Source organism: Mus musculus, chromosome 18, assembly GCF_000001635.26.
Source record: "Mus musculus strain C57BL/6J chromosome 18, GRCm38.p6 C57BL/6J".
Lineage (NCBI taxonomy): Eukaryota > Metazoa > Chordata > Mammalia > Rodentia > Muridae > Mus > Mus musculus.
Genome location: NC_000084.6, coordinates 80,534,025 through 80,544,953, shown reverse-complemented (window position 1 = coordinate 80,544,953; position 10,929 = coordinate 80,534,025). Strand labels below are relative to the sequence as shown.

The 10,929-nt window shown below is 47.4% G+C and overlaps 1 long non-coding RNA gene and 1 pseudogene across 2 annotated transcripts; one reads left to right on the top strand and one right to left on the bottom strand.

Annotated features, from left to right (window-relative positions):
* Positions 1–407: 407 nt before the first annotated feature.
* Positions 408–3,062, top strand: Gm2176 (predicted gene 2176; annotated as a pseudogene). The gene is made up of 4 exons (NR_028424.1): positions 408–475; positions 1,080–1,746; positions 1,924–2,668; positions 2,809–3,062. The product of NR_028424.1 is annotated as a predicted gene 2176 (transcript).
* A 5,739-nt stretch (positions 3,063–8,801) lies between these two features.
* Gm52341 lies at positions 8,802–10,657 on the bottom strand. Its single transcript, XR_003952608.1, has 2 exons — positions 10,415–10,657; positions 8,802–9,907 (listed from the first exon to the last, which is right to left on the bottom strand). It is a non-coding gene; the product is annotated as a predicted gene, 52341 (long non-coding RNA).
* Positions 10,658–10,929: the final 272 nt, after the last annotated feature.

Genomic DNA, 10,929 nt, shown 5'->3' with positions numbered 1-10,929 from the left:
AGATGTCCCTCAACAGAGGAATGAATACAGAAAATGTGGTACATTTACACAATGGAGTATTACTCAGCTATTAAAAACAATGAATTTATGAAATTCCTAGGCAAATGGATGGATCTGGAGGGCATCATCCTGAGATGATACAGAAGAACTCACATGATGTGCACTCACTGATAAGTGGATATTAGCCCAGAAACTTAGAATACCCAAGATACAATTTGCAAAACACATGAAACTCAAGAAGAACAAAGACCAAAGTGTGGACACTTTGCCCCTTCTTAGAACTGGGAACAAAACCAAACTGTTCTTAATGAAGGACATGTGTCACTGGAGGTGGGCTTTGAGGGCTTACAGCTGCATCTCACTTCCTGCTTCCTCTCTCTTGTTCCTGTGTACAGACAAAATCTGATCTCTCTGCTTCTGCCTCTTGCCACCAAGGCATATCTTCTCTGTCAACATGGATGCTCCCTCCCAAACTGTAAGTTAAAACAAACCCTTTTCTGGTTAAGTTGATTTTGGCCAGGGTATTTTATCACAATAATAGAAAGCAACCTATATAATATCAGAACCAAGAGTCAAGCTTCAGTCTTCGAAGACTCACTTCTAGTGACCCACTTCCATTGGATGGGCCCACTCTCTAAAGACACCATGGCTTCCTGCTCCTCAGCCTGTGGCTCATTTAATGGGTATCTAGTCAACTGAGCTGTGGGAGCTGACACCACCACACATGGGTAGCTAGGCAGGCCAATGGACCCAGATACCCATGCAAGAGGGGTCATTTCATATTCCAGTGATACCAGTCTTATCTTGTAGTCACGTGATAATGTTGAAGCCAAAAGGCCCCATGTTCTTGGCTGGCCTCTAGCACATTCTTGGCCACAGAGAGTGTCCACAAGGAGATGAAACCCATCAGCCTGGAACACTCTTCACAGGTGCACTAGGAACCACATTATCCAGTTTAATCCAGACACAACAAGTAATACAGCACTCGCCTCGCCTCCCCCACCTCCTAGGAGCACACCATAGTTGGCTGCTATCAGAAGTACAATAGTATTATGAGGATCTGTCCTTTAAATACACAGGAACCTTCAATGGGAGTGGGTACGTGTCTTCCTCATAACCACTGGAGAACTACCATACTAATCCTTCACGTGGGATAACTTCCTCAAGCGCATTGGCGTCTACCTGGAAAATACATTCTGGATGGAAATACAGTGGATGTGCAGGCCTAATGTGACATCTTTGAAGAGAAGATCCAGGCTACAAGTGAAGGACTGAGCTATTCTCAAATGTACTTACTGCCAGCAATATAAGCCAGGCTCCGTCTATGATCTAGGACCTGTGTGAAGACTCTAGCGGTGGACACCATCTTGGCTAGTGCTACGTTCTGTGATGTCAACCTCACTAAGGTGTCCACCGTGATGCTAATGGTGGGCATGGGCACTGTCATGGATGCCAGAGAGTTGAGGATCCTCATCACAGGTTCTCCCAGGCCTCTGCTCTGTACAGGACCATTGAGGAGCGGATAAACTATATGTGGACCACACCTACCTTCCGGATTTCATGTGTGAGTGTGATGAGGATGCTAGTTTGGCACTGGCGGTGAAGACGCTGGCATCTCAGCATTTTATGCCTGTCTATAACAAGTACTAAGTCAGTGAGCAGGGTCTTCAGAAACACCAGTCCTCTGGGGAGCCACACAGTAAGTAGCCAGTATTAGGATCTGGATCCAGTACCTCAGAAGGACAGGTAGGTCTTTTTACAAGTTCAATTTAGGAACGTAGAATTATATTTTCTTTAATATACCATGGATACTGCAAGTGCATTGAACTGAACTAGTTTGGGCTATGAGACTAGGCACCTACTAGCCATGACGTTTGGCTGTAGACAAAATAGCTTCTTTATAACTTTCTCCTTCTTTTTCAGTGTGAAGGATTGAACCCAGGGCCTTGTGCATACCAGGCAAGTGTTCTTCCAGTGAACTATATCACCAAACTTCTACTCATCTTTTATTATGGATTTGTAGCTCAATCAGAGAAAAAGAAAGCTCTCTGGAAAATATGCTGCAGCCTTTTTTTTCTGATCTACCCAAGCGGGGGTCGCAGCTTTCCCTCTGCCTCTACCTTGGTCCGAGTGTACCACCAACTCCCAAGGAGAACTGTTTTCCGCTCTGCATGCATCTCAGGTGGGCGGGACCGAGAGCTTAGGTGTTTTCAGCCCTGCCAGTCCTCTGAGTGGACCTGCCCATTGAGAGTCACTATCACAGATCAACAAACTTTCTGAACCTAAGTTCTCCACACACAAGAATACTGGTCCTCTGTTGATACCACACACCCTGGGAAGAGACCCGTCTCTCATCCTCCCAGTGTGTTTCCCTGCCTTCTACAAACTTGGAAGCCTCCGTGGGTAGGGCTGGGTAGAGGGGCTACAATGATGACTTCAGCAGATAAACCGAAAGCCTTCAAGGGCCTAAGCCGCTTCATCATAGTCTCCTCTCTCAAGCATCCAAGGAGAGAAAGACAAAAGAAAAAAAAATCTTTCCCCACCAGGCTGCTGTGTTTTGTCAAGGGCTCTTATACACTCTTCAGGAAAGAGAAGGTCTATGCTGTGATAGAAACCACCATGATTTCCGTGTTGCTTACTCAAAGAGAGGGGTGTCTCCACACACAGGGTGAGCTCTCCTGCCTGCCTACATAGCATGTGCTTCTAGCACTGTTTCCCCACTTAAAACACCCCAATATCCCCACCCCTCAGGTTGTCAGGTATTCTTCGATGCTCTCAGAAATACAGTCTTTGCCATTTGTCTTCCAGGCCTCCTTCCCAGGCTGCTAGGCTCTGCCTGCCTCGCCACTCTCCAGCCTCTATGGAGTTGCCCGTTTGAAGCCACTTCTCCTCCTCTGGGCACTGGCGTCTCAGACCTTGGCTGTGACCTCTTTGTCAGTACTGTGCTTAGCACTAGCATCTTCCCCATAGCTTTTAAACATGACTGTACTACCATCCTGTATCAAGCTAATAGATCAATATACTTGTTTATGGTATGATACTTTCCTAATAAATCCAATATTAAAAAAAAAATTAAGAATTCCCCGTGGCCTTAACAATTCCTATACTGTTGGGAACTCCAAAGTCTCTTGAGATGTGGGTGGGGCAGAATCTTATCAAAATCAGAATGTAAATAGCACATCCCACTAGAAGGAAGGGGAGTTTGGAGAGGAGAGATGGGGACAGAGCAGTACTCAGATCCACATCTCTGAATTCCTCTACATAGTCCTGCCAACCAATTCAAAAGGCCTGAGAACCACGTGGGGTCGGCTTTAGTCATAGCCACAACCCCACCTTTCAGGGACCAATTTTTTATATACTAGTTATTTTTCCACGACTTTAACCAAAACTCCAGACAGAAACAGCCTAAGGGAGGGAAGATTTATTTTGACTCATGGTTTCTGACACTTTAGGTCTGTCAGGGTGAGGAAAGAGCAGACGGCAGGGCTCATGGCAGTGACTATGATGGGGACTCCACAGGTCATGGACGACTGGGAGCAGAGGGGAAACTAGAAGCAGAAGCAAGCGCTATAACTTTCTTTTTTTATTATTAGATATTTTCTTCATTTACATGAACTGGGGAGGGTAATACTGAGACGGGGGGAAGAGAGAGAGAGAGAGAGAGAGAGAGAGAGAGAGAGAGAGAGAGAGAGAGAGGGGTATAAGGATGTTTGGAAAAGTACATTATTTTATAAACACACATATACATATATCATATTTATACATATAATATATATACATATAGTATATATATATATGTGTGTGTGTGTGTGTGTGTGTGTGTGTGTGTAGTGACATTACATCACAGTGGTAATTGACCCCTTGATAGCCATAGACTAACAAAAACTCAACTGCCCAACATGGAAAACTCTCCATTCCAAGTCTTGGTCAGGAGGGTCCAAGAGACTCCCAAAACAATACAGGCCATTGCCACTGCCCTTGGTTGCTTCCCAGAACTGGAAGATAAGATTGTATTGCTGCTGAAGACCATAGCTTTAGACACAGGACTTGGAAGAAGGGCGAGGGGACTGATCTCAGAGCCTCTCCTACTTGAGGGCTAGCTATCATAGTATTAGGAGGGCTACAAGCTGCCAAGGGAGTGAAGCAATAATAGGCCTACCCAGCTGTGAAGCTTACGAACCACAATGGCCTTCTCCTGCAAGGGATCCCCCAGCGGTGTAACAGTGGAGCTTTTATCTTGTGGATAATCAGCAGCTATCTAATTGGACTTAAGGTCCCTCAGTAAGAGGGAGTTCACACCTGGGACTGTAAGCCTAGCCAACTCCCTGTAGCCGGCAAGATCATAAACTTTAAAGAAGAACCGACTACAGCCATTGTCCTAAAATAATATAATTTCTAATTGTATTCTACATACTTGGCCTCATCCCCACGGATAAGTACAGCTCTCGCCCCTCATCCGACAAGCCTCTTTTTACGTCAGATGGAGACAATCATAGAAAGCCACACCAGTAATAATGCACAGGATGGGTGACCACAGCATTCCCATCCCCGGTTGATACAGAATTGCAGAATTTCCTGGAGGGGTGGGAAGATGGTTAGAGCCAGCAGGCAAGGAAGCCTGCCTTAGTGTCTTCTAAGCGTGACAGGGGAGCTGCACCCATGATCTCTCAACCGCATGGCTATTGAACAGTTTGAACAGGACAGACATAATGACAAGACCACTTGACATTCCAACATGGATGGGGGAAATTTTAGAAGGCCCCACTCCTAGATGAAGAGCCGCAGGCAGTCAGTGACTGCTGAGCAAGGAAGAATCAGGTTTTTTTCCTAATGACTAATTCTTCCAGAGGGCATTCAGTCTCAAGGGGGGAACAGTCAGGTCACATACTTACAAGGGACATCAAATGGACTCGGGGTGTTGTTATTGTTATTGTTGTTGTTGTTGTTGTTTTGTGGTGTGTGTGTGTGTGTGTGTGTGTGTGTGTGTAAAATAATAATGATTAAAGATGAAGAGGTCACAAATTTAAGAGGGCTCAGAAAGCATTTATATAAAGCCAGCACTCATGTATAAATTTGAAAAAAAAACCCAAAACTTTGAAAAAGTCTATAAAATAAAATAAACTTTTTAAAAGAATTGTCCATATGTAAGTACAATGGATTTCATCTGTGGCAGGGGGACAGAAGAGAGGAAGTGTGGCTCTTTTGTTTGCGTCTGCTTTATTCATAGCTGCCCAAACCTGGAAGCAAACAGGATGTCCAGTAGTACATCTACATGGTGGAATATTGCTCAGCACTAGGAAGCCATGGGCAGTCAAGCCATGGGCGACTTGGAGGAAACGCCCATTATCCAGTGTGAGCAGCCAATCTAAAAAGATGATATGTTCTGTGAAAAGACTTAAGCATCTTGTCCAAGATGTCCCAGAATCCAAGTGTCCAAACCTGGATTTGAATATGGACATGTATCTGGTCCAAGAGTTAAGTTGATGGTATATTCACCCTGTGAAGCGTCCACCCTGGCTGCATCCTGGAGTGTAGGAGATGGGTCAAGTAGGGTGAAAGGTTAATTGCAGTCCATCTGTCCACAGTACCCAGCAAAAGCTACCGTTCCTATCTACCTGCGATCTGGTGCGGGAGATATGCCGCTTGCACGACGCTCAGAGCCAAGGAGCCAAGGCCTGTTTTCAGTCACAGTCCTTCCGCTGTGTCATTTCCAGGTTGGCACTGGCAGGTACAGACATACCCTTTCTCGGGGAACATGAACATGGCAGCACTGACCTCAGACTCTCTGCAGCTCACTTTAGCATCTCTGTAAGAAGTGGGTAATGAGTTCTAGGAAGCCCAGGGATAGGGTTGCACGTTATCGAGCTGTGTGTTGCTATGTGAGGTGCATATGAGTTTATATAAAGTCAGCATTTGTGTATAATGACCTCACACACATTTCAGCGTGAGGGGACCCCCATCCTCTGTCACCGTGGGACCTCAGAGTCCCACTGGGGCAGATGCTGTGGAATGTGAACCCACTGCCTCCGGCGGCAGCTCTCTGAGATTCTACACCTGCTGGGCTATTTTTAATCCCCAAATCTGTGATGTTATGAATGACATTGGTAACTGTCCAGTGATGGTAACAGCAGCTGCCATTTTTCCTTACGAGGACAATGTCAGTCTTATATGGAGCCAGGAGTTCCTTGCCCTCTGTTGGGTTGCAAAGGAGAGCAACAGACGGCTCTAAGACACAAGCCGGAAACAATACGCACATGCTTACACACTGAGAGAGGTTTGTTTTGTGTCATGTTGTTATAGTTACGTTATTTTTAATCTAGCTAATGCCTTCCTGTTGGCTCCCAAGTCAGGAGACAGGTTTAGGTATGAAGCCCATGAAAAAGTGCAGCCCCTCTGTGCTGCAATGATCACCATCTGGCATATGTCAGCCATACAGCGTGGGATACCCCAAAAGCTGGACCTGCCTAAGTGCTGAGAGGGGAATCTCATAGGACAGGGAAGAACTCACAGTGTTGGGACAGGGGCACACAAGGAAGTATCTGGGATAGCCAGGAAAGATAGCTAGAGGTCTGCAGAGCAAGAATCATGTTGTATGAAAAACTTGGAGGAGAAAGGGGATCTACATATCCCTCTCTCTCAGCTTAGATTAGCTGAGCTTAACAAAACACATTTAACATAAAACACCACAGCACTGTCCAACCCCTGTTATTTAGGAAGATGCTCTCATCAAGGCCATGATCACCATAGCCTCTGTCTACCCCCATCCACACACAAGGCCAAGATTCTTCCTCCTGCTCCTGGCTGCATGACCTCACTTACAAAGCCCCTTGACTGAGTGGGACAGCCTGCTTCCTTCTCTGTTGATGCAGACAGGTCAGTCAGTGACTAGATTGGAGGCTGGGCTTCCCTGACCTGAGCCTGTCCTCACCACCACCTGTCCTCATTTTGCTGAGTCTCAACCCTTGTCTGTACCCTGGGAGAGGGCACTGAGTCCTCACCTGGGGAGAGCACACCAGAATGGGCAGGGAGCATCGAGTCCTCACCTGGAGAGAGCACCCCAGAATGGGCAGGGAGCACTGAGTCCTCACCTGGGGAGAGCACCCCAGAATGGGCAGGGTGCTGAGCTGTGGGAAGAGGGGAGGACAGCTTACCCTTGCTGCAGTTGGTCTGAGCTACCCATGGGGGGCATGTGTGCACCACTAATGTGTGTGCACCACTAATGTATGTGCACCACTAATGGGGACCAGGGCAAATGGAGATGGGTCAGTGAGAACAGGTGTTGGGCTGAAAGGAGTATTAGGGTTAAACAGAAAAGTTTCTCAGAACACTGAGGATGTGAAATTAAAATGAAGGACAGCTGGATATGAGAGAGACAAACTGACCAGGTAAGAGGTCCCTGTGTTAACATGGTCATCTCTACAGTGGGGCCAGGTGAACTTGTGGAGTGTGGGGCTTTCCAGTTGGTTTGGTTTGTAACATGGTCAGAATATTAACCAGTGGCTTCCACCATTAAATCCTAATTTAAAACAAACAAAAACTAGACACGGGCTCTAAGAGACAGTCCTTCAGGGCTGTGCCCATGGGGTGCCCAGCCCCAACTGATAAATCCACACAGCAAGCCCTGACAGCCAAGGCTCAGGAGCAATTGTAGGAGAGAAGGGACAAAGACTGTGAAGAGCCAGGACCAGGATGGCATAGGCTTGTACTCGCAGCCTCTGGTCACCTCACCAAGGCCTGTGTGAGCGCAGCTCCAGCTGACACGCCAACATAAATGGTGGCCCGCATGCTCCACCTCTAGCCGAAGCGATTAATGGCTGCTGAGAGAAAAGGATCCGCTTCCTCCAGCCACAGGCTCGGAGATACGCAATCCGATTCCAAGTGGTCAGTCCTAACATGTGTACTCATGAGCCACATTAAAATAACCCAGCGGATTGCGAATGGTTGTATGCGCATGCACATACAGCACTAGTATTTTAAATTCATACATGTAATATATACACATATTATTTACGTTATATATATAATATATAGATATATATATTAAAACTCACTCTCAAGGACACTTCCCTTCCCCCATTTTAATGATTTAAACCAGAATTTTAAACTAAGAATCCTATAAAAGTGTCTTTCTTTCTTTCTTTCTTTCTTCCTTTCTTTCTTACTTTTTTCTTGAGAAGTGGGGAAAGAGAGAAGACAGTTGAAGTAAACACCATTTTAAGAACAGCAACACCAGAAAGAAACACACCCCTAGTTTGCCCAGTGGGGGCCTCCCTAGGGGGAAACTGAGTCTCTCAGGACCACCCAGCCATCTTGCCTGTTCCTTTCTTAGTCTGCCTTGAAATATGCCTTCAGAGAGAAGGCAGCGGCTCCCCAGCCTCCCTATGTCCACACTACCTAGATGCCATGTCATGAACTAAGCCAGCTGCTGCTGGCTTTCCTGGGTGTAGCCTAGGAAGGTGTCTGTTGGATGAAGAATTGTTTAAGGATTGCCCTGTCTGCTCTCTGATATCTTCTGCCACCACCAAGCAGACAAGGCTCTAGGACAGCCACAAAGTCTGGGGTTTGCTCTTTGTGCTTGTTTAAACCGTTGGGGGTCGGGGGAAGGGACTCTACATCTTTGGAAGGTTCAACAGTGCAAGAGGAGGCAGAAGAGCTCAGAACCTCACACCCACACCGCACTCCACCCTCACACTGTCACCAGTGAATTCACAGCAAGTCCTGCACTGGCAACACTTCTGTTGTAATGGGTGCACACAAAGGCAATGCTTTGTTTGAGCTATGCCTTTATTCTGAAAAAAAAATTTTTTTTTGAAAAGCAATTATATTTTAATAAATGTGGCTGTGATTACAGATAGCACTTCGTTTCACAACAGAACCTGTATGCCCTGGCAATTAGCAGCCGGAAAATGAGCAACACGGAGCCCATGGCTGGGCCTGCGTGATGTTTTCATTACAGGAGTTACAAATCACCTATTAATCTTCCACTGAACGCACAGCAACATGCTTGCATTCCTCACCTCAGAGTCAGTTCTGTGAAGCCGCTCTAAGTAAACAAAACAGGATGCCGGGAGGCAGCCTGTCAGCGAATCCCCTGGTGTGACTAGAAGATTAACCCACAGGAGCCAAGTGTCACCAAGTGGATGAGACTAGCCTGCGGGGCCCAGCCCACCCACAGCCTACCCAACTCTGTCTGTGGATAGTCGATCTCCACAGGGATAAACACTCTCACAGGGACAGTCTGCTGTGGGTGGTTGTGGGGAGCCCAGGAAGCCCTGAGTGACTGTGTATGATTGACAAGGACCCAGTGCCTCAGAGTGGTGGGAATGGGAAAGCCTTCCTCAGAATGAGGCTCAGAGGCACCCCCAAAGCCTTCCTCGGATCTAAGTATCAGTGTTTACAAACGATTGACCAATGCATGCAAAATGTAACAGTTGTAGCTCTTTCCTCCCGATGCTGTTTGCCTGAGTCTGCTCCCCTACACAGACCTCCTAAAAAGACTGCTAACTCCTCCCTGTTGCGGAGGTTGAGGCTGATGTTAGTAAGCGCCATGCCATCAGAGCAATCACAGCCCATGTGACCCCAGCTTTCCCATGCCTGCATCTGTATGTCTGCCGTTTCCTTCATCAGGACCAGGCTGTGCCGGACATGGCAGGTGGTAGATCTGTGTCACAGATGGTGTGTATGGAGATAGAAGGTCCATCCAAGGACAGCCGGTTTGTCCAAGCATGGTCAGTCTACTAAGAGATCTCTTGATTCCCTAGCAGATGCCAGGAGCTGCTGACCCAGGAACAATGAGGCACATCCTGCAAGTGAGCCAGGAAACAGTACAGATGCAGGCCTCGAATCCCATGCCCACACGCTGGCCCTCCTCCTTCATCCGTGCTACATGCCAGGAACAGGCCAGCAACTGTAGGAGATAACGTGTAAGGAGACAGGAACTCAGGCTTCCCTTCCCTAGAGCCATGGCAGGTATAGATAGCATTGTCCTCACTCCAGCCTACTCAAAGACTCATGAGCAACTCCATTGGAGACCCAAGGCCCAGGGAGCTCTGCCCTAGGTGACAAGTCCTCAATCAGGGGGTCCATATAGCCTCCTACCCAGGTCCTCAGACCCCACAGCAGGCCATATCACATGACAAGTCCAGGACAGAGGAAAGTACGGTGCTGTGAGGCCTTCTACAGCTCTCTAGCATGAAGATCAGAGTAGCATGCTTGGAAGGAAGTCGAGCATTCACTTCTCAAGCAGGATCTCCCAGCATCCAAACTGGATGCCTGCCCCCTCCCACACACAGTGGCCTCCAGAGGGGCCATCCAGCCCACAACTAGGGATTACGTGTCCCTGCCCCGGCCCTAGGAGACAGAGTAAACAGTCACAGATTTTTCTCACTGAGGGTTTGAAACGCTACATACTCACCATGTAGCCTGTAGCCAAGAATGCCAGAAGTCTCAGGCTAGGGGGGAAGGTGGCCACTGCGTAATTACTCTGTCCTACAAGGTCCTGAGTCACCTCCACTAGACTGTCCCACATGGGGGAACTGAGCCATATTGTTGCCTACCCCTCACCTCCTGTGCCTGGTGGAAGTTTACCTCTCGACCTCAGGCCCCACAGGGAGCTGTAAGAAGTTCACACAGGGTCAATCCACCACGTTGGTCCAGGAGCAGCCGAGCGGAGGGAGGGAGCAAAGTCCATAATCTAATGAAGTTTCCCGTCTCTGGCCACAGTGATCGCACGCTAAGAGCCACTCTCTCTTAATTAAGCTCAGCTCCAAATGCTTTTAACCACGCAACGTTCAAAGAAACATGTATCTTTCCAAATTAGCTTTGTATTTAAGAATGATAAGAGAGGGAGGGTGGTATTAATTAACTTACAGTCAGCTGTAGAACAAATTTGCCAGGTTCTTTATTTGTTTCAAAGGGAGCCAACATTTA